The 25,058-nt window shown below is 40.5% G+C and overlaps 1 pseudogene across 1 annotated transcript; it reads left to right on the forward strand.

The window, feature by feature from the left end:
• Positions 1 to 4,142: 4,142 nt before the first annotated feature.
• On the forward strand, positions 4,143 to 11,879 carry LOC308506436 (olfactory receptor 5AC1-like; annotated as a pseudogene). The gene is made up of 3 exons: positions 4,143 to 4,284; positions 9,932 to 10,640; positions 11,740 to 11,879. The product of its transcript is annotated as an olfactory receptor 5AC1-like (transcript).
• Positions 11,880 to 25,058: the final 13,179 nt, after the last annotated feature.

Below are 25,058 nucleotides of genomic sequence, written 5' to 3' on the forward strand. Positions count from 1 at the left end.
ATGATGTCTGTTTACCTGTATGAACCTGGGAATATACTCAGCAACAGCCCCAACCCCACATCCTCCCCCAAAGAAACCACATTCACCAAAGAGCATGAGAGAGCAGAGTGGCCTGTAGTGAGGAACAGAAAGCATGACAAGGAGGGAGATGGGGACCTGGCAACCCCATGGGCCCATGACGAATAACTAAAATCTTTCATTATCTTTTCTCCCAACATCTATTTTAGGCTCTTCAGCCCCTTCTACACAGTGTCCCACCCTGCTGTTCACCCTTTCTTCTCTGTCCGGAAACCTGTCTTTGCATGAAAATAGTTACATTGCAGCTGTGCTGGCCCACACCCCACAGGACCAACTCATCTTGGTGTTTCATGCAGGGGGCTTCTCTTTAGCATAAGATCTAATGAGCACAGTTGTAATTATATTTAGCAATACCTTTTGGCTTTTTTGTATCACACTTTTGGTTACTCTGCCATGAAAAGTTTTATTTTTTTCCTATCTACTTTTACCGTTTCTCCAAAATTTCTATTGGCATCTCTATACCATTGGAAACAATGAAGTAATTTGCGATGGTGTAAATGAACTTGTTTCATCTCCCCGTGCCAGCTGGTCACTTAACACTTATAACCCCTGCAGATTCATTATTTACACAAGAAACTGCCGAAGTGAAGCCCTGGGTCCTTTTCTCCCTTTCTTTGCCTGCATTCCCTCTCTGAGTCTCATGACTCAGTCTTGGCCCCAGACACCCACTCCTTTCCCTCCCGGATAAGGAAGGTTTTCCATCATGACAGCCTCACCTCCAAAAATGTTTTTCTTTTATTTTAAATTATGTATATACAAGTATATTATGTATATTATGTACAATATAAAAGAAACCTAAATCGAAGACGTTTATAGCATGGAACCCCTGATTTCTTTCTTACCTGGTGCGACCAGGTTGTCCATCTTCTGGGTTCTGCAGTGTGAATTGCTTTGTCAGCACTTCCTCTGCTCTGCCAGTCACTTTCCACTCCTCCAGGGATTTCCATCTTTCCAAAACATGTTGATGTCTTTTGTCCTATCCTCACCCTTTCTTATCATTCTTAAGCACTTACTCTTTTTAATTCTGTACTTGTTTTAATAGCTAGATTGAAACTATACTACACATACCACACAACTCACCCACCTAAAGTGTAAAATTCCGTGTATGTTTTACATTCACAGACGTGGGAATCATCACAGTCCATGTTAAAATATCCGTGGCTTCAAAAAGAAACCTCATGACCTGTAGCTACCATCCACCTCTTCCCTCCACTCCCCAGGCCTAAGCAATTACTAGCCTACTTTGTCTCTGTAGATTTCCTTATGTGGACATTTCATATGAATGGGATCATGCGTGCTCCTCTGTGACTGGCTTCATTCCCTTAGCATAATGTTTTCAAGTTTCATCCATTGTGTTGCATGTGTTAGTACTTTTTTATTGCCAAAACATGTTACATCGTGTGGATATACCATGTTTATTTATCCATTCATGAGTTGATGCACATTTGGGCTATTTCCACCTTTTGATTCTAGGAATAGCACTGCTAAGAATATTGGTTTGTGAGTTTTATATGGACATCTTTTCATTTCTCTTGAATATATACTTAGAAGCGCAATTGCTGGGTCATATAATAAGTTGATGTCGAACATTGTGAGGAAGCACCAGACTGTTTTCCCAAGCGGCTGCACCATTTGTCATTCCCACCGGCAGTGTATGAGCGTTCCACTTTCTCGAGGTTCTCAGTGACACTTATTATCTGACTTCTTGATTCTAGCCGTGTGTGTGTGTGTGTGTGTGTGTGTGTGTGTGTGTGTGTTAGTCCTATCACATAGTGGTTTGGACTTGCATTTCCCCTGATACCTAATGATGTTGAGCATCTTCTCATCTAATCTTTTACTTTTTGTGGCCCTTTTTGAAGTAGAAGAGATAAGTGTGTCTGATCTACTCTGTTTATCTCAATTTTAATGTGTGACATGAAAAAATTTTACTTCTAAATATTTGGAAACACATACAGTAATACCAAGTCCTATGAAGCTGTATAGATTTCTCCTTCTATACTTTTTACATGTTAGTACAGTTACTGTGTGATTAACGTGCAGCAATATAGTGCACAAGGTTTGCACTGTGCACATGATACGGGGCTGCCCACTTCCTGGGGATTTTCTTGCTTTTTGCCTTCTCTGTCAGGATGAAGACAAGGAAACAAGCGTCTCATTTGTTTCCTGAACGGTCTTTCAGGAGCAGACTGCCCCTTGTGTGACGTGGTCTGGGAAGACTTGCTCCCAAGCACCTCCTCTAATGCCACGTCCTGAGTAGGATCATTCTTACTACATCCCAAATATCGAGTTTGGGATGTTCCCAACCCCGGATCACCTCCAGCAAGCCCTGCTGATGTGGGGCCTTGAGGACTCACTGTCTTACGTGCTTGTAGGAGAATCTTCTTCCGACACCACCTGAAGACCCGCCTAGGGCCCTGAGGCTCCTGCTGCTGCTCCATACAGAGATGTATGACATGCATAGTTGCTCTCCAGCTCAGATATCTCTGAAGAATCACTCGGAGGCCTCATGAGTGACCAAGACTCATGGATTCTGTGAGGCAGGCCCCACTGGTGTTGGATAAACTCCTTTCTATGGTGATGTTCTACATTTTTTGGTAACCTCATTACTGAGAGAAAATGTTCCAGGGAGGTTAGAAATTGAAACCTGGGCCTGGGAGGGCTGGTGGTTAGCAGAGTTGGGACCAGAAGAACAAAAGTCCTCCTGAGAACTTTGGGTCACAGAGGATAAACCCAACAAATGTTCACATTGGTGGAGCAACAGGCTCCACCCCTGGTGTTGAATTACAGATGAGGTGGAATCACCTGATTTGTTGTGGAGGTGATGGAAATGCACTCCACAGATCCCGATCTGGGGTATAGGACCAGATGGTACATTAGGGATTGTGCATTGAAGGTGGAGTAGATGTCGGATCCGACTGAGACATAGGAGCTGGGATTAGTGCAGGGATTTAGGAAAGGGATGAGGCTGGACCCCCAGCAAGGATGGAGGTTGGGTATTGAAAAGTACTGTGTATAATTGGCTGGTGGGAGCATTTGTGATTCTACAGAAAGATTGAGGAATAGTCACTCAAGACATGGACAGAAAAATGAAAGATCTCGCTGGCACAGATGGAAAAACCCAGGAAAGCTGGATATGACTTTCCACCCAATAATCCTGCCAGGTCCTAGGATGTGAGGGCTATTTATGGGCATGTACTTTCATTGGTTTCCTCTGTTTCTCCAGAAAGGAAGGGTGACTAACAAGTCTTGCCTATCAGACGTTGACTCTCACATTTTTCCTGAACAATTTAGGTGGTAGTCTGGCCAATGCTATTTAGGGAAATATCCATTTTTCTTCCCTTTTCCCTTCCACCTCAGAAAAGGACTCCTGTTTTGGACTCATCTCTTGGGAATGCCAGGGTATCTGGGCTGAGAAACATAAGTTAACCGCACCCTACAAAGTTGGTTGCAGGATCTCACCCAAAAGAGTCCTGTAAAGAATAGAAGGCAAGAAACTCTTGCTTGAAATCACATTGTGCCAAGGGGGAAATGGAATGAGTCTTTGGCATGAGCTAGTCTAAACCAGAAAAGGTTTGCAAGTGACAGGCTGTAATAGTCAATGCCTGTGACTGCTGGGACAGAAGTGGACAATGCACCGGGGCTATCTGGAGATGCAGTCTCTGCATCATGCTTCCATGGGATGGAAATTTATTTAGAGTGAGTCACAGTGAAACTGTAACCTGGTGGTGGTGAGGTACACAGCATTGGTGGTACCTGATGCCAAGCCAATGAACTAGTTGGACTCCTTGCCTGGGACAAATTTGGTAAGGGGTTGATGTCTTGGGAAAGGGAGGGGTTAAGAAAGATGGTATTCAGAGTTAGAGGGGCATCTGGTTGGAGAAGAGGATCTGCTCTTGGAGTGCCATGTGGTGGGGCGACAAGGGATTGGTGTGGGGAATGATTCACTGGGAATACAGATTCCAAAGGAGGAAATGGCTCTGGTGGCAAAGAGTGACCCGGTGTTGAGGGTGAAAGAAAGTCAGAGTAGAGGGTTACCGGATTAGGAGAGAGAATTGACGGTGACAATGGGAAAAGGGTCAGGCAGAGACTTTCCTGAATGTACTCCTGAGAAGGTGGCAGACAAAGGGAAGGATGACTCAATCACAGAATCTGTGGAAGCCACAGTGGACACTGAGGCAGCAGCATCTTCCCGGGCCTCAGGAAATGGTAGACAATTGACCACAGTGGTTGCATTATTGCTCACCTGACAGAAGGGGTCTGGACGTAACCACTGACGAAAGCAGGTGGTATCATGATGCTGGTGCGAGGGGCTGCAAGAGACAGGAGGTGCAGAGCTACAGCCAGGACCAGAACAGACAGGAGGCCCTAATGGTGCTGTGGGGGTGGGGCCACCTGAAAGAAGCCTGCTGCCCTTCACATTGCTCCACATCCCTGACTTCACAATACACCCAATAGCACTCACCCCCGGCCTTCATGCCCATCCCCGTTCCTATGGCTACTCCATCCCATGATTATGGAAGGCTGCACTGTGTCCCTGGGATTACATAGAACATGCTAAAGAGGGATCACCGAAGGGGAGGGAAGACTACTCACCTTTTGTGGATAGAAATCAGCTGTGTTTTCTCCTCTTCTGTCCTCCTGTAATATCTCCAACCTGGGAAGCCAGGAGAGTGAGTTATGTGGGATGAAGGTAGAAGCACAGGTAGTATACAGGACTCCCTCTATGGGAAACCATTGTGATACTAGACTGTGATGCCCCAAGAATCAGCCGATGAAGTGAAGTGGTCCATGTCAATACGAACAAGGTTCCCATGTGTCTGTTGCTTTTTTTGTAAATTACTTTCACAAACATTATGTCATTTGATGCTGAAAAGCAGTCTATGAAGCACAGTGGCCAGTGGTTACATCAGTGATGAATCCATCACACAAGATGTCAAAGTACTTAAAGTCCAGAGACAGATGTCCTGAGTCTCAACATCTATTGTGCAATGTCCCCTGCTCAGGTCCATCACTGCTCATGCCCAGGGAGGGCAGAGCAGGGACCAGAGAAGTGACTCAGGGTCTCACTGCCTTCCCAGGAGCCTCTCTTCTGAGAGCTCTGTTTTCAGACAGGGACTGTATCTAGCGACAGATGGCCTCAGAGATAATGGACCAAGGACCTCATGGAAAGGACAGAAAAGGCCACCCTTGGAGAGTGCAGGTAAAGAGGCAAAACCCTACTGTTCTGTGTCCCACCTTTCCTTCTTCTTGGCTCTGCCTGGTGCTGTGAAAAAGCAGAGAATCATTTCTGTCACTTCTCTTCATAGGAAACTTAGACTTTTATGATCCAAAAATAACATGATTCTATTTCAATTACTAAAACTCTGTATTTCTTCCTTTGATCCATTTTTATGTGTTCAAAATGTTTTCAATTTTCCCTTCTTTGAAAAACTCAGGGAGGGTTTTTTCTATGAGGTCCACACTTGGTATTCTCAGTCAGAAGTCCTCTGCTCAGGGAGGGCAGAGAATCTGAGGCCAACAGTCGCATCGTTGCTCCCTCAGATAGGACACTGTAATGTGGGCAGAATTCAGGCTCCAGCCTCTGCTGAGAGGCTCTCAGAGGCTCAGCGCTGCCCTCCTGATCAGCCCAACACAAAGGAAGGCTCTGTGGAGTGATGCCTAACATGGGAATATGACTCCTGATGAAGTGCTGGTGAACTCGCTTCTCCTGCAGAGATCCCAAACTCTCTGAATAACCCAAGCCAGGGCCAGGAAATCAATGTTTGCGGTTTGATCCTGGAATCAGTCCTCTACTACACAAGCAAAAAAATCCTTATAATTCCAGGCCCAATGGAGAGTAGATTTGTAAAGGAATTAGGATCCTCCAGCCAAACATCTTCGTTGTTTACAAGTGAGGAGTGTTATTGTTACACCACTCAGAATTAACAGAGGCAGCTCCTTATCACTTCAATGCTGGTTTTAACATCTCTATATTCAAGAAGCCACCACCTGGGAAGAAGAGACACCATCAAATATCAGAGTTCAAGGGTCCATGGAAGTCATTAGGCTCAGGATTTGTGTTAGGAGAAATGGTGAAACAAGTCAACTGCAGCAAAAGTCAAAAGCTGGAAAGAAGAGGAGGCGGCCAGATGACTCAGTTGGTTAGAGCTGTTAACAACAAGGTTGCCAGTTCAATTCCCACATGGGATGGTGGGCTGCGCCCCCTGCAACTAAACATTGAAAACGGCAACTGGACTTGAAGCTGAGCTGGACCCTCCACAACTAGATTGAAGGACAACAGCTTGGAGCTGATGGGCCCTGGATATTGTTCCCCAATATTCCCCAATTGAAAATTTTTTTAAAAAAGTTGGAATGAAGACACTGAGTACTGGTACCAACAGTTGGCAATTTCAGGGCTTCTACCTGGGTTCATGAGCTCAGTCAGCCTGACTCACAAAGCATGTGTATTCCTCTTCTCGTAGGGCCAGCATATCAGGCAGAAACCTAATGGGCCTGAAGAGATACAGGTAACTTTGCCACTTTTCAAGGAGACCACTTTTTAGTCTTATAACATTATAAAAACAAAGGATTAACAAAGGAATTTTTTTGTTAGCAATATCACATACAGAAGTCACAAGTGAAATTCTGATTTTTAACTTAAATTCTTAGATCCATTTTATTGTCAAAGAAATATCAGAATCATGTCCCTGAAAAATCTACCGTACTAACTGCACTGAACAGAAACTTTGTATAGATGATTATAGGATATGTTTTAGGATGAGAGGAAGGATATATATATAGGCTTAAGGATTTTGATCTTTCTTTCAAGAGCCATGGGAGTTATTTAGGGGTTTAAGTGGAGTTGTGGCTGTGGGTGTGAGAACAGTGAATCTCAGTAGTTTGGCTTTTTATAAAGATGACATTGGCCCAAATGTAGAGAACAGTATGAGAAAATATTAAAAGATACATGTAGATTATGAAAAGGTATGTCAGTGTTCCACGCAGGAGATGGAGTTTTCTTGAATTTGTAGTGAAGTGGATGGTTTCAACAAATGTTAAAGAGATACAAGCTGTAGATTTGATAATGGATTTGACAAGGGTTTGGGGTGGGAGAAACTCAGCATCAAGGATGACTCTCAGGTTTATTTCTTTACAAATGGGGTATGCCATTAACAGAGAATGGGAAGACAGGCTGAGGTCCAGGTTTAGTGATAGGGTTTGAAAAGGTTCCATTTGGATTTGGACCTGTTGAAGTGGATGAATCTTTGAGATGTCTGAAGAAACTATTAGGTAATTGGAATGTGGCAACATCAAGAGTCATAAGAAATGAATACGTCCTAAAAACTGAGCAAGAGCAGTTTCAAGGTGCCCTCACAGTGAACCCTAATGATACAAAGTGTGGTTCTAATTGTTACACTTGGGCGTCTCTGGGGTGATTCGAAGATTAGCTCACCATGCCCAGTAGAACAAGTTTGCCTTCATCCTACAGGGAATCCGTTGCTAACTTCCATTGAGGGAATTTTAACGCTCTTTTTATGTTTTTATGAATAGATTTGAAAGAGCACAAATAAGTATGTCCCTGCCATTGAAGTTTCCAAGGAAAATCTTTGCACAGGTAAACACTGCTTCATTCTGCACCTTCCACTTTTCTTCATATAAAGGTTTTAAGAGGAGATGCAGCTAAGGATGTGAGAGCAGTAGCAGCCTCATCAGTTTGGCAATTTATAAAGTGACTCTGGCCCTAGTGTTGAGTATGGTAGAGGGAAATATACATTTTTTTCCCTTTGAAAACCCAATGACTTACTTCAAAAATCAACCATTTTCTCAATCTCCCAAAGACTTACAGGAACTCAGTGAGGACATCAAGACCTGCCCAGTTTTTATTATTTGTAGTTTTTCAGTTTGATAATCTATTTTTCAGTTTTTCAGTTTGATTATCATTGTCTAGGTAAGAAATAAAAATTTTGGCAATCCTATGAGATTTTCTATCTCTCTTCAGGTCAGAAAATTCTTCATAAATACTAGATATTTTACTGTTGTGGAGACATGCATAATAAGATATCTTTTTAATAGTAAATTTGGAATAATAGAAGAATGACACAAATGGATAAAATAATGATAATGACTCAAAAATTTCAGAGGTTATTTTAACTAGAGAAAATTTTGATTTATTTGTGAAGTCATGAGAAGGTGAACTAAAGTCACCAGTAATAACTTTCTTCGGTTCGTTAAAAACTACGGTGAGATTGTATGTGTGTGTGTGTGTGTGTGTGTGTGTGTAAGATCCCAAATGCCTAATAGCCCTTGACCTAATTATGAAAATTAGAAATATCAATTATGCATTTAGACTTGGCAAGAAGACAGGGTAAGCTCATTCAGGACAAAATTTCCACTCCGAAAGCAGTGATTGCCCTCAGAGTCCCCAGTCAGTTTTCAGCAGAGATATATTAGTTAGTCTTCTTGCTGCTTGTGTTGTATTTCCAGGGCTCCTCATGGTACTTCAAAAGATAAAATTTTAAAGCTAAGTTTTTCTTGTCCTATTCTCAGTGAAGATGGGAAATAAATTATATTTATTTCATAAATTATCTTACAATGTTTTAATTGCTTTTTTTTAATTTTATTTTTTACTTTCAAGTCCTTGATTCAGCAGCTTTCCTAAAATAGGCATAGAAAAGGGTTAACCATTCTTATTTTTTTCCAGATAGGCAAATACAGCCATAATATTTATTGAATAAATGATCATTTTTCTCAATTGCAAAATCATCCATGTAATATATTGAACTCCAATGTACATTTGAATCTGTCTTTGGAGTCTTTATTTGGTTTCACTATTATGTTCTTCTGTTTCCATGCCATGTTATATCCTGTTGAATAGCTTTGTTTTAACACTTACTGCTACACACTTGACTTTCTTACTGTTCATGTTTTCATTGTCTCTTCAAAATAATTTTATTTTACATGGATTTTATGCTGATTCTACTACATTAAAAAGTGATATTCTAATTGAAATTAATTTCAATTCTACTGATATACTTATAATACTAAGTCTTCTTATCCAAGAACATATCTTGGTTGCCTATTTCTTCAGAAATTGTATAATGCCCTTTTGTTAGTTTTTAAATTTTTCTTCACATAGGTCTTACATATTTTAAAAATTATTTCAATATATTTTAAAGGGTTATGTCTAATGGATACATTTTTCTTTTATTTCTCTTTTTTTGTTGGTTATCGTTCTCATAGAAAAAAGTCTAGTGATTATATACATATTCATTTTCCATTTGGTACTTACTAAAATCATGTTATTTGTTTATTATAACAATATCAGCAAAATATAAATTTGTGTCCTATAATTTTTATGATATTTTATATCATTATTATGTTATTATATTTAGTATCTTAGATGTATTACAATTTCTAAAATAATACTGTATAATAATAGAGTGAATATAACACTCTGTTCTTAACTTCAAGAGACATGCATTATTATTAGAATGTGTGCTATTAGTTTTGATAGCTAATCTTTAGCATATTTTAAAAGCTTAATTTTATTTCTATTTTTAAGGATTTTAAAATTGGAAAATAATTTTTAAATTGCAATCAATTTTTCCAAATTAAAAATATTTACATTTTATATATTTTCTCCTAATTTTTAGGGCCAGATAATTATTGTTTGTAAAGAATTCTTACTTAAGGGTAAAGGTAAATGTTCCGACTAAAGGGATACATAAACAAAGAATATGCATTTTTTTTAATTGTTATTATTTTCAAGGTTATTTATAACTGTGTTCTTCACTTATTCTTTCACGGCACTGATCAGCCTGAGTGAATATAGTGGAGGCAAACAAAACCCAGGTGACTCAGTTTCTTCTCACAGATCGTCCAGGGCTGCAGGTCCCTCGGTTCCTGGTGTTATTGGTCATTTATCTCAACACCATGGTGGGCAACCTGGGACTGATTTTGCTCTTCTGGAGGGACCCCCACCTGCACACGCCCTTAGCAGTTTAGTTTTTGCAGATGCCTGTTCTTCATCCTCGGTGACTCCCAAGATGCTAATTAATTTTTTGTGTATCTAAGAATAATATGATAGCCCTGGTTGAGTGCATCACGCAAGTTTATATTTTTGCTTCCAGTACAAACACAGAATGTTTTCTTCTAGTAGTGATGGCCTATGACCGCTATGTAGCCATCTGTAACCCCTTGCTTTATCCAGTAGTGATGTCCAATATCTTCTGCATTCAATTATTAGGTGTTTCATATATTACTAGGTTTCTTCATCCCATGATGCACGTTGGTTTGTCATTTAAATTAACTTCCTGCAAGTCCAATGTAATACAGTATTTCTACTGTGAAATTTTACAACTGTTTAAGATTTCCTGTACTGACGCTGGAGTTAATATGCTCCTGATTTTTATATTTTCAGTCTTCATACAAGATTTCAGTTTTATAACCATCATGGTCTCTTACACCTATGTCCTCTTTGCCATCCTGAAAAAGAAGTCTGAAAAGGTCAGGAGCAAAGTTTTCTCCAAGTGCAGTGCCCACCTGCTCTCCGTCTCCTTGTTCTATGGCACTCTCTTCTTCAAGTATGCGTGTCCTGGGTCTGGCCCTGCTGAAGATTACAAAAAAAAAAAAAAATGTATCCTTTATTTTATACAATCATAATTCCCCTGCTAACTCCTTTCATTTACAATCTGAGGAACAAAGAGGTTATAGGTGCCTGGAGAAGAATAGTAAATAAATAAACAGTTTTTAGAGCAAATTTCAAACTTGTTCTTTTCAAACTTTTCACCCTATGAGGTATCTGGAGTTATTCATATCAGCTCAGGCTTTATAATTTTAATAGAGAGCTAGTGTCTATGGCAGCTGACGAGTGCGGTGTGATGAAAGTCAGTTTCAATGGATTTTTGTTTTAATGGAAGATCATATCACATAAAACTGATTTTTTTATGAAAAATAGAATATCCTTTTGAAAATTAAGCATTTAGAATTTGCAAATTTTAACTCTTTGTAAATTCACTCTAGATTACAAGTTATAGTAGAATTATAGAAGGTTAATCTGATAAAAAACCTGTATGAATTAAGGCATGAAGAACACCACCTGCAAATGAGAAGAAGATCCAGATGCATAGTCTATTGGTCATAATCCCTGGATAAAATAGTGGTTTGCATATGGCCACACAGGGATCACAAAATGAGTACATCACTTTTACTGTGATATCCTGCCGTTGTTTAAGATTCCCTGCACAGTAGTACCTCGGTTTTCGAACATCTCCGTTGATGAACATTTCGCTTTACGAATGCCGTAAATCCGGAAGTAAATGCTTTGGTTTTCAAACACACCTCAGAAGTCAAACATGTCACGCAGCTTCCTCTGAGTGCAAGGTCCTGAGGCCTAGCTGTTGGCTGTTTTCAAAGGTTTCAGAACTCTGTCTTCTGGAACAGACTACATTCGAAAACCGAGGTACCACAGTACTGTCCTTTCAGTTAATGTTCTGATGGTTTTCATTGTCTCTGGATCAATACAGGTGTTCACAATCCTGACTGTTTTTGTCTCAGATTCACTTGTTCTCTTTACAATCTTAAAAAAGAAGTCATTACAAGGCATAAGGAAAGCCTTCTCCACATGTGGAGTTCATCTCTTATCTGCATCTTTATGTTATACTATCGCTCTCTTCTCTTCATGTATGTGCGCCCTGGATCTGCACAAGCGCATAACCAAGATATGATGGATTCTCATTCCTTTGTTAAATCCAATTATCTACAGTCTGAAAAATAAGAAAGTTACAGATTCACTGGCAAAAATGTTAAAGAGAAATGCTTAGATCTCAGACTATGTTCTCTTTTTATTAAAACAGTCAAAATATTGTACAGATTAGATGTAGCTCTGATTTGATTGGTGTTCCAAGTTTTTGCAGATATAATTGCTCTATCATTATAATGACTTAAGGTGGAAGTACCTATTATAACAAACTCCTTAATGTATGTGCCTATGTTATTCAAAAACATAGGAAAAAATTTATACTAAACAAATTTAGTCATACTAAAATAAAGAGGAAAACAAATAAAATATTTTACATGCTTATATGTTCTCATTGTGGCTTCATAAATGCATTAAGCACTGAAATAGCAGAGTTCCTCTAAGCATTATGTTGATGTTGATACTTATACAGCTGTGCAGCCTGAAGACTTGTGTCACATTTAATCCACGGCGGAGGCAGGATTGTGTTTGAGTGCACAGAGGCAAATACCAGAAATTCTGCTACTCATCAAAAGGTCTTTCATTCCAATGTATTTGGGAAATGGTGAATTTCATTTCTGGTGGGGATTCAACTCCTACATCACATAGAGAAATAAACAATAATGGGAGTGCAATGAAGGAAAAAGTGAGAATAGAGTTCAGGCAGTGAAGGTTGGGCTAAATGATAAGAGGATGCACTTACTCTGGTGAGCTTCCATAAGTAACAAGAAGAGGGAGTTGTCTCTCATTATCTAGGATGCCCTGACAGGCCCATTCCAGCTGTTTGTATTTTGTAGGATAATATGAAATGCTTTACTAATTCAGCTAAGAGATGAGATCGATGAATTTAATTGGTATGGGCATGCAGAGGAAAAGGAAGTGGTAGAATAGGAAAGAAATTGTTTCAATCTTCCTAGAGTTAAGAAAGAAGGAAATTATCACATAAAGCAATAAGTAATACAGTAATATATAAAGATATTTGGGAAGTCTTGTTGAAAATGACAGGCTTCAAATGCATCTTACCAAAGTTCAAATAATATTAAGATGATATAATGTAATAGTGGTTAGTGAGTATCTGGAAACAACAAAATTAGCAAAACTGTGGATGGTTTGTGTCCCCAACTTCTTAAATGCTTTTGTCACACTGCATAGTCTGAGAATAATGATCTGTCTTCATGTCCACATCTGCCCTTTCTCTCTCACCATTTAATGCTCTCCTTTCTTCAAAATCTATCTCAAAAGTTACAGTCTCCATGATGCATTTCCAGATTATCTTGAAGAGGATAAGAATGCTACCTCATCTGAAATATTCAGTAGTTTATTTATTCTTTTAAGACACAATAGCTTTATGTAACACTATTTTTTTCAGGCTTTTTAGATTAGAATTTAGAAGTCTTAGTACTCTTTTTATGTTTTGCAGTGCTTAACACAGTAGTTTACACACATGAGGTCCTAAATAAATATTTGTGAAATGTTTGTGAAATTGAAATAAATATGACAGCACAAGTATATAGAATGCAGCAACACGCCTTACTACTTTTCAGTCTTATAATGAGCTCCGGGAGATTTCTGGCCTGAGATGACTGCTGCATGTCAACTAACCTTCATAAACTTCTTAATGACAATTGTAAGCACCAGACACTTAAAGTGAATTATTTTTTATCTTCTTATCACTAGGATTGGCTCTAAGGATACACTATGATAAAATGTCAGGTAAAAGCTATTCAATTAGACATTTGGCTTAAAGGTTACAAAACATACAAGTATTTAAAACAAATATCATTAATCTATATTTCTGAAAATTTACTTCACAAGATTAGACAGGTTCTGCCTTCTTTTTGTTTCCCTGAGGGGTTCCCACTATTCTCAGGAAAGGGAGTGAATATGAGGTGTGATCAAAAAATACATTGAATGTTTAAATTAAAAGAAAATTTATTATAGTAAAAAACACATTGCCATTAATTCCCCTCAAAATATTCCTCCTCGCTTCGAACACACTTATCCCATCATTCTTGTAACTTTCTGAAGCAGTTCTGGAAGTCCTCTTTCATGAGTGTCTTTAGTTGTGCTGTTCATAGCTGCCTTGATGTCCTGAATCAATTCAAACGTTTACCTTTCATGGTCATTTTGACTTTGGGGAAGAGCCAGAAGTCGCACAGTACCCGATACAGTGAATAAGGTGGATGAGGACACACCATAGTGTTTTCATTTGACAGAAATTGCCATATACCAGAAGCGATGTGTGTGTGACACAGAGCATTGTCATGATGGAGGGTGGTATATGGCACACTTTAAAACACACATTCTCTGGTAACCACTAAACTATTGTCTATGTCTATGGGTAAGTGGGGAGAGGGTTGGTAGATGAGGGTAAAGAAAATCAAATATATGGTGATGGAAGGAGAACTGACTCTGAGTGGTGAACACACAATGCGATTTATAGATGATGTAATACAGAATTGTATATCTGAAATCTATGTAACTTTACTAACAATTGTCACCCCAATAAACTTTAATTAAAAAAAAAAAGTTCTCAAAAAAATAAAAAATAAATAAAAAGTTCTCAACTGTAGCTTACACCCAACTGACTGCACTGAACAAATTGAAACTTGTCACACACTGTTACTAAGTTTCGATGCGCTGCTTCCCGTATTGAAGATCCCTGCCTTTCCATTGGATGGCACTCGTCAGCAGCATTCACCATATTTTTTTTTTTATCATACCTCGTGTGTGTATGTGTGTGTGTGTGTCTGTGTGTGTGTGTGTCTGTGTGTGTATACACATCTATACCTATATCCATACCTACCTATAACCCCCAGCTTCATCTCCGTCTCCATTTCTATCTTCTTCACCCTTATTTGTTCAGCCTGACATTATTTGTGTTCCTTTCAAATAAAATCTTGGTTTAGCTCTGAAGTCTCTTCCTCCAGAATTCTTCTAATGGACCCTGTGTTATGTCCAGAATGAGTTGCAGAAACCTTTCTAGACACGCTTTACTTGGGCACATGCTTTTGCTAATAAGGGTCTTTCCACAAAGAATGCATGCCCCCTACAATTGCCTGCATTTTTATTTACAGTTGTAATGTTGTCATTTCTTCAAGGTCTGTCTCAAATGTTACAGATTCTATGATGCATTTCCAGTCTATCTTGATGAGGATAGTAATGCTTACTCATCTGAAACATTTAGCAGTTTATTTATTCTTGTTAGGCCACTCTTGGCCTTGCATAATACTTATTTTGGGAGCTACAACCTTTTTTATTATAAATTTGATGTTCTCGTCCCTCTCCATCATTTGTAGTGCTTGGCACAAGCACTACACCTAAGGTCCTAAGTATTTGTGAAATATTTGTAAAATTGAATTGAATCTGACAGCACAAATACATAGAATACAGTAAGAGTGCCTAAATCTTTTTCAATATTATAATAAGCCCCAGGAAATTGCGGTGCCTTGGATGGATGCTGCATGTTAGCTCACTCACTTAAATTTCTTTCATGACAATCACAAGTATTATACACTTAAAAGTAAATCAATTTTGTTCTTATTGCTAGGATTGGGTTCTGAAATAGAATATAACAAAATATCAGAAAGAAGCTATTTAATTAGATGTTGGGTTTAAATATTGGTCATTTTAAAATAGATAAACATTGTTTAAAATAGATAAACATTCAAAATATAATTATTCTATAATCTGGAGGTCTACGTCACAGATTAGACCAGGTCATCTGTTCTCTTTTTGTTCCCCTGAGGTATATCCCAAAGCCCTAGGAAAGGGAGTAATGGATCACAGTGCAGATTTTCTTATGGTTTTTCCCCAGAAAATCCATGGTGTTGATATGCCTGTAGTTTTTTACATTTTTGTTGCTATATAATGTTCTCAGTGTACTGATGGTTTTCTGTCAATTGTCTTGATCTTTACTTGTTCAGTCATTATTATGACACCAAAACTAGATTGATAATACAAACAACTTCTGCCATCATAATGATCTGGTTCCATAATTGTTCTTTTCCTTGAATCAGAAAGTTAACATCAAGCTATGAATATCTGAGCAGTGTTTGTTACCTGTCAAGTCTTACTTTAGGTTGGGTGCTATGAAAAATAGTTGAGAGTTTCTCAGAAACTCAGAATTCCTGTGTAGCCTTCTCTTGTACACGTCTGGTCTACAGATTCCCCTGCTCTAGTTTGTTCTTCAATGGAATCCCAACTACTTTATGCCTTCCAGAAATCCACCCAAAACCCCAGTCCACTGAAGTGATTCCGTTCTCACTTCTATTATAGATATTTTTCATTTTTGTACTTCATTTTTGTCATTTCAGTGGCATGTTGGGAAAGAGGTAAAATATACACTTGTGCAGAAACCACATTTTGGGCAAGATACTCTGCTGATTCCTTTAAAAAAAAACCTGAAATTACATATGTATTACCTAATGGTTATTTAAGTGTAAAAAATGATATGTTACTAAGTTCACTCAGTTGTCTGGAACACTAGTGATGTTTGATTAAACCATCCCATAGAAATACTAAAAATATACATGAAATACTCTTTATTATGAAAGTGCAATCTGTTTTTTTAACCTGGAGATTTAAAAGAAGTTATAGTTCCTCTCTCTTCATATATGTGTGTATACATATGTATATATTTCTTTTCATCATTTTATAATACCTTCTACTTTAGAAAATTGCTGACAAAAATTATCAAACATGTTCAAAGAAACAAAAGTATTGGATTAGGTAAAAACAAAAAACACCAATCAAAACTAGAATAGTATTAATATTTCTAAATTCTGATTTGTTGATTGACTATGGCAGAATCTTATGATGTGTATCTTAGGTATGTTTCAAAACCTCTGTTCTATCTTTTTTTCTCAGTTCTTTTAAAAAAGAGGTTCTCGTATTTTAATGGGCTCAGAATCACCTTGAAAGCTTGTCAAAATACATTGATAGGCTCCACCAATATAGTTTCTGATTCAGTAATGTTAATGCTGATTGTTTAGGACCATATTTATTGAATCACTGTTTGAGGCTAAATTTTAGGTACCCCAAAATCATATGTTGAAGTCCTAACACCTAATGTGTTAGTATGTGGAGTGGGGCCTTTGCGAGGTAATTAGGGTTAGCTAAGATCATCATAAGGGTGGAGTCTTCTTGATGCGATTAGTGCCCTTGTAAGAAGAAGAAGAGACAGAAGCGCTCACCCAGGAGACGCCATGTGAGCATAGTGAGAAAGCAGCTGTCTATAAGCCAAGAAGTGGGCTCTCACCACATACCGTATTTGCCGGCGTATAAGACGACTGGGTGTATAAGACGACCCCCTAACATTTCCACTCAAAATACAGAGTTTGTTATATACTCGCCGTATAAGACTACCCCCTCTTCCGCACACCTTCCACACACCAAATAACTTTCAGTTTAAAATTTGCATCATACTTCTTTCTTTTGGCTGGTGCCATGATAGGGATGATAGGGGTTTGACTGGTCGACATTTTCTATGCTGTACTGTACAATGGTGCAGTATTGTGGTTGGCTGTTGGCTGTATACAAAGCCTGATTTGATTGGTCCCTGCTCCCTGTTTGCCCGCCCTGTCACTATAGCAGTCTGGTCCACCCTTGCATCAGCATCTCCCTGGGACCTCACTAGTTTGCAAGTGCGAGCTCTTCAACATTCTAACAGGCACCATGATAGCGCAAAATCGCGAATCTTCAATGCATATGTAAAGAAATATACGGTAACCCGAATTTACCACACTCGCAAAATCGCACACAGCCGACCATACACCCAGTATGGTATCGCGATTCGCGATTTTGCGCTATCATACTGGGTGTATGCTCGGCTGTGTGCGATTTTGCGAGTGTGGTAAAATCGCATAACAGCAAAATCGCATAACAGCCGAGCATACACCCAGCAGCGCTGCTGATGCCTGAACGGTATGTGGAATGAAGTGGGCGGGCATCGGGAGGCCACTATGGCACGGGGCAAGCACTATGGGCAGTCTATCTGAAGTGTACCTGGCGTATAAGACGACCCCCCCACTTGGAGGCATATTTTTCGGGGCCAAAAAATAGTCTTATACGCCGGCAAATACAGTACTTCATCATTGGCACCTTGATTTTAAACTTCCCATTCTCTAGAACTGTAAAAAAATAAACATATGTTGTTTAAGCCATCCAGTGTATGATATTTTGTCATAGCAGTCAAGCAGACTAAAACAACCACTGCTTTAAATAATAAGTGAAAAAAACTGTCAACCAAGAATCCAGTATAGGAAGGAACTGAGTTGTTTGGCTGGAGGGTAAAGGCTAAAGGGGCAGCTTTTCTCCCAAACAAAGGATCTGGTGGAAGCCACTGCTTCTTTGTTGAACCCTCCCCCTCCCAGCATGCAGATTCAGGTGCCTGCCATATCTGAATCTCCAGCAACCTTGCTAACACCATTAGTTAGCCATGCCCTGGTGAATCTGAGATCCTGCCACACCCAACTTTCAGGTACACCCACATCGCTTCCAGTGGCTTTTTTATACAAACTGCCTGCCTTGAATCCTACTGCAGAATTTCCTAAAATCTCTCAAAGGTTCACAAAACCCAAACAAGCAGCATCTGGCTTCAGCAACTCTAAGCTTGGCACTAGTGGCAGACAGTCTTGGTTCGCAGCTTGGCCTCTCCAGGCACCTCCAAGCACAGTGCAGACTGTGGCCATCTGCAGATTGCTTTATGGCTCATGACACATGGCCCCAGACAGGGCACAGATTGCAGCTGAACTTGGCTACCATGGGTCTCCTCCCAGGAGGCCGCAGGGTTTGTGCACCCGGTAGTCAGTTTCAAACAAAGCTAGAGTATCACCTGGCCACCTCCAAGGATAGCACATCCAAAGAGCAGATTGAACAGATACCAGAGCCCTATTAAAGCAAATCCTGCTCTATATGGTCTGCCCCTGCACCACAACTCTTCCACTGTAATCACAGCCAGTCTTCACAACCAATGAGCATGAAGGTCAATCCCTCCCATTGACGTGAAAACAGCAACTAAGGCTCAAGTACAACAGAGGACACACACAACTCATGATTAGGGAGACTGCACCACTGGGACCGGCAGGACACCAAATACATAAGGCTTCTCTCCTAAACCCAGGAGACATAGAAGCCCCATCAAACACAGGAAGGCAGCCAAAATGGGGAAACAAAGAAACATGTCTCAAATAAAAGAACATAATAAAGATCCAGAAAAGAACTAAACAAAATGTAGACAAGCAATCCACCAGATGCAGAGTTCAAAACACTGGTTATAAAGATGTTCAGTGATCTCAGAGAAAACTTCAACAAAGAGATAGGAAACATAAAAATGGAGATAGAAAACATAAAAAAGACCCAGTCAGAAATAAAGAATACAATAACTGAAATGAAAAATATATCGACAGTAGATTGGAGAAAGCAGAGGATCAAATCAGCAATTTAGAAGATAAGGGAGCAAAAAACACCCAATTACCGTGTTTCCCCAAAAATAAGACCTAGACGGACAATCAGCTCTAATGCGTCTTTTGGAACAAAAATTAATATAAGACCCAGGATTACATTATATCATATTTATTATATTATATTATATTATATTATATTATATTATATTATATTATATTATATTATTCCCGGTCCTATGTTATAGTAAAATAACACTGGGTCTTACATTAATTTTTGCTCCAAAAGACATATTAGAGCTGATTGTCTGGCTAGCTCTTATTTTTAGGGAAACACAGTAGAACAGCTAAAAGAAAAAAAGAATCCAAAAAAGTGAGGACAGTTTAATGGGCTCTGGGACAATATCAAGCATACCAACATTCACATCATTGGGGTACCAGAGGTAGAAGAGAGAGAGCAAGGAACTGAAAACCTATTTGAAGAAATAATGAGAGAAAACTTCCCTACCTGGCAAAGGAAAGAGATATTCAAGCCCAGGAAGTGCAGAAAGTCCAAAACAAGATGAACCTAATAAGCCCACATCAAGACACATCATAATTAAAACGCCAAAGGTTAGACAAAGAAAGAACCTTAAAAGCAGCAAGAAAAAAGTAATTATCAAAAAGGGAGCTGCTATAAGACTGTCAGCTAATTTCTCAACAGAAACTTTGCAGGCAACAAGGGATTGGCATGAAATATTCAAAGTGATGAAAAGTAAGGACCTACAACCAAGATTATTCTACTCAGCAAAGCTATCATTTTGAATCGAAGGACAGATAAAGAGCTTCCCAGACAAGAAAAAGTTGAAGGAATTCATCACCATCAAACCAGTATTACAAGGAATGTTAAAGGGACTTCTTTAAAAAGAAAAGATGAAAAAAATTGTCAAAAATATGAGTAATAAAATGGCAATAATTACATCCATGATTACTTTCAATGTAAATGGATTAAATGCTCCAATCAAAAGATGGGGTGGCTGAATGGAAAGAAAACAAGACTCATACGTATGGCGCCTACAAGAGACTCACTTCAGATTGAAAAAAACACACAGATTGAACGTAAAGGGATGGAAAAAGATGTTTCATAGAAATGAAAGAAGAAGAAGAAGAAGAAAGCTGGGGTAGCAATACTTACACCAGACAAAATAGACTTTAAAGCAAAGGATAGAGACAACCAAGATGGCACAGCGGGTAAACGCTGTGTTTACCTTCTCTCACAATCACATCAAAAGTACAACTAAGCTACAAAACAACCATTACTGACAATCGCCTAAAATCAAGCTGAACCAAAGCCTTTAAACTAAGGACTTACAGAAGAAGCCACCTCCAGACTGGTAGGAAGGTCAGAGATATGGAACAGGCTGGTCCCACACCCACGTGTGACCATTAAAGATCAGGAGGGCTATTTCTGCTGTGAGGGTCCTCCCATCCCCTAAAGGAATGAGGAATCCCAGCCCCATCCCAGTCCAGGGTTCTATTGCTGAAGAGAGAGGTCCCCATTATTTGCGGTTGTGAAAAACAGTGGAGATTGTGACTGAGTGAAACTGAGTGAAGCTGCACTCACAGGCATTCCTCTTAAAGGGATTGTGGGCAGACTTACTCACCAATGAAATCACCTACTGTGAGCTCCAGTTCTGGGGCAGCGGCTGGAAAGGCTGCAGGGCCACATGGTGGGGAATTGGGTTGTCTGACTTGGGATGGGGGCTGGAGAGGCAGCTTTCTCCTAGATGGGGAGATTGTTTCTCTGTTGAGCTCTCCCCATTCCCCACGTGCAGACGCAGGTGGGCACCATATCTGAGACTCCATTTGAGTCTCCTCAGTTCGATTGCCACACCCTAGCAATTCAAGACCTGGCCCCTCCCAACTTTCAGGCACACCCAGGCTGCTTTCAGTGACATTTTTGTGCAGACCACCTGCCTTGGCTCAAGCTGCAGACTTTCCTAGGGCCTCTCAAAGGTTCACAGAACCCAGACAAGCAGCATCTGGCTTGAGTGTGGCCTGTACCTCTGGCTGAGCAGCCCTAAGCTGTCACTAGAGGCAGCCAGCCTCGGTTCATGGCTTGGCCTCTCAAGGCCCTTCCAAGCACAGCACAGGTGGCAACCATCTGCAGATTTCTTTCTGGCTCCCGCTATGTGGCCCTGGATGGGGCACAGGCTGTGGCTGAAGTAGACCTACAGCGGATCCCCTCCAAGGGGGTCCTGGGGCTGGCGTCCCCCAGTTGCCAGCTTCAAAACAAGCTGGAGCATTATCCAGCCAGCTCCAAGCATGACACACCCAAGGGGCAGATTGAGCGGCACCAGAGTCCTGCTGAGGCAGATCCTGCTCTGTAGGGTCAGCCCCTGCACAACTCCTCTTCCACTGCAGTCAAGGCCAGTCCTCACAACCAGTGAGCCCAAGGGTCAGTCCCTCCCCTTTATGTGCAGTTATCAACCAAAGCTCAACTTCAAGAGGAGGGCACACACAACACACACAAGGGACACACCTGGAGCACTTTCTGCTCAGGTGACCAGAAAGACTGTGCCACTGAATCCCATAGCACACCTACTGCATAAGACCACTCTGCTAAGACTGGAAAACATAGCAGCCCTACCTAATACATAGAAACAAACACAGGGAGACAACCAAAGTGGGTTGGTTGTCCAAATAAAAGAACCAAATAAAAGAACAATCTAGTTCTCAATCTAGTTGTACCTGCTACTGGGAGCCTCTGCTGATGGAGCGGTCTCCTCATGGGTGGGGTTATTTTCTTGGAATGGTACTCAGTTTCACCAGGTCTTCCTCCGTTGTTGAGAACCATCTCAGAAAGTGGCAGCTCTGTCTCCCATCAGTCCCATTAAATGTCTAGGTCCCTGTTATGGGCCTCCAGACTTCATATATTGAATGTGACCATATTTGGAGATAGGGTCTTTAAAGAGGTGATTAAGTTAAAATGAAGCTCTTAAGGCGGGCCCTAATTCAATCTGACTAGTGTCTTTTTAAAATGAGGAAATTGAGGCACACAACGAGATGCCTGGGCTGCACACACACACACAGTAGAGGCCGTGTGAGGGCACAGTGGGAACCAGTCGTCTGCAAGGCAAGGAGTGAGTCCTCAGAAGAAAACAAGCTTGCCAACACCCTTGGTCTTCTAGCCTTCATCACTGTAAGAAAATAAATTTCTCCTGCTTAAGCCTCCTAGTCTGCGGTATTTTGTTATGGCAGTCCTAGCAAACTAATACAGATCCCAAAACCTATACACTCACTTGGGCCAGAGGCTGCCTGGATAACCTCAGGGCTATACTCTCAACTCTCTCCCTCATTCTTTTTTTATATCAAGATAGATCCCGTATCCTGCAGATTAAATCTTTCACTTTCCTGAAGGACATGGGGAGTTACAGGTGGGGCTGCCCCCTTCCTCTTCCTGCACAAACTGCCTCCCCATCTCTTCTCTGCAGTGGGTGACCCCTGCTGGCCTCCTACTTGCAGAAATCCCAAGATAAGAAGTAGTCCCTGGGCTCAGATTACCTCCAAACCCCAGGAGCACCTGTCAAGCTTCCCAAGAAGTAAACTCCACTCGATTGACAATACCACAGTGTGCCTCCAAATGGAACTGCATCCAGCCAGGAGAGGAAATGCCAACCCACCCCCAACTTCTCACAGGAGCCCCTATTCCTAAGAGTGAGTCTTCTGGAGCACCTCCCACTATATCTTGGGAGCCTGACCCTTGACCACTGGACTTCCATAACCTTTTTATATAAGCATACGGAGGCAGAAGAGGTGACTGAGGGGACAGCACCAGTTTAGCACCTCTTGGTAAGCCCAAAGGGAAGTGTCTCACCTTAATTGTTGGCACTTCTCTTTAGTATGTGGGAACTGAACACCTCTTTGTTCTCAACTTTGAAATTTATTTACCAATTTGGGAGTAATGGGAAAAGTACAGCTCCACATATGTAAATATTTCAAGTTTTTACTCAGAGGTGCAAAGAAAATGAAGTTGTGACTATAACTGATCTGGTCTTCAATGTCAGTCCCCACTTTCTAGGAAGTAGTGGAACACAAATCCATTTTTATTACTATCTGGCTTGAGACATTGGTCAATCCCGTAAGTAGCCCCTTCAGGTAATGCTTAATATTTTGGGATAACTGCTCAGACTTTTGCCACAATAAACGATGTTCAATGACTACCCATGTTTATGTTGCATTGCGTACCTGGATAAGTGTGGCATAAAATAAATTCCTAGAAGTGGAATTCCTGAGTCAAATGCCATTTATTAAATTCAAAAAACATTTAATATTCTAGAAATACATTTATAAATAAATATTTATTTGACAGCTTGCCAGGCACTGTCAATAAACGAAACAGAAAAAATACATTTCTGCCCATGTGGATCTTCCATTGTCACAAAAAGAAACAGAAAAAACTATAATAAATAAGTCAGCCATACAGCATGTTGAAGATACCATGTTTCCCCCGAAATAAGACCAGGTCTTATATTAATTTTTGCTCCAAAAGATGCATTAGGGTTTATGTTCAGGGGATGTCATCCTGAAAAATCATGCTAGGGCTTATTTTCTAGTTAGGTCTTATTTTGGGGGAAACATGGTAACAGCTATAAAATTAAGTAGAGAAGAGTAAATGAGAATGGGATCAAGAGGTTGCAATTTTAAGTCAAGTGATCAATGGAGGCCCCGTGGAGAAGGTGATGTTTCCTCAAAGACCGAAGGAGCTAGGGGACTCCGCCCTGCAGCTATGTAGGGGAGACTGTTCCAGGCAGTGGGAACATGCCAGCAAAGGCTCTGGAACGGAAGGATCACTGACGTGTTCAAGGGAAAGCAAGTAGGCCAGTGTGGCTGGAGAGAGGAAGCAGAAAGACAGAATAAAAGATGAGCAAAGAAGTGCCCAACCCAAGTTATATAAGGTCCTATAGCCCACTGTGGGAATTCTGGCTTTTGCTATTAATAAAATGGGAAACCAATGGAGGGATTTAAGAAAGACGTGTGACTTGATCTGCTTTTTGTTTTAAAATGTTTTGACTGTGTCTTAAGAATAGACTTTGGGGGTGGTGGCAGAGGGGGCAAAAGTGGAAGCAGGGAGACCATTGAGATGGTGAAAAATGTGGAGGCTCAGACCTGGATGGCAGTAACAGAGGTACTAAAAAGAGGTCAGAGTCTAGCTATGTTTTAAATGCTAAAGGTTGTCAAATTGCCCTCCAAAGTGATTGCATCAATATATCTTCCCACCAACAAAGAAGACTTCCCATTTCCCCACACCCTGGCCAAGGCAGCATACTATCAAACTCCTGAGGTTTCTGTCACACTGATAGGTAAAGAACGACCCAAATCACATAGCCCTCAATAGCAATTGCCCATTTCTGTCCTCACCTGTCACAGGGTGGATGGGGTCACACGGCATGATGGCACCTCAGTTGTGGATCAGTAGAGAATGGCAAAAGATTGGAATTGGAGGGAAAAAGAGCTAAGGGAGTTGATCCAGATTAGGGATGGTCCTCAAGGAGCTCTGGTGAGGCACCAAATGACAGTACCTAGAGGAGATCTGATTGAATGGCACAGTGAAGGAGGGGGATATCCGCTGACAGACAGTGGGTGGTCAGAGCTATTTAAAATAGGACTTCAGACAGTGGCGCCAGTTTCAGGGGAAAAGACCAACGCAGGAGACGCAGAAGAACAGAGTGTTATGAGTAGGGACTTTGATGCCGCGTTGCCTGGGTTCGAATCCTAGTTCTGCCACTAACTGGCTGTGTGACCACAGGCAAACTACTTGTCCTTTCTGGGTCTCAGCTTCCTCATCCTTCAAAAAAGTTTAACAACACATGACTATGTGA

Source organism: Rhinolophus hipposideros (assembly GCF_964194185.1).
Source record: "Rhinolophus hipposideros genome assembly, chromosome: 2".
Lineage (NCBI taxonomy): Eukaryota > Metazoa > Chordata > Mammalia > Chiroptera > Rhinolophidae > Rhinolophus > Rhinolophus hipposideros.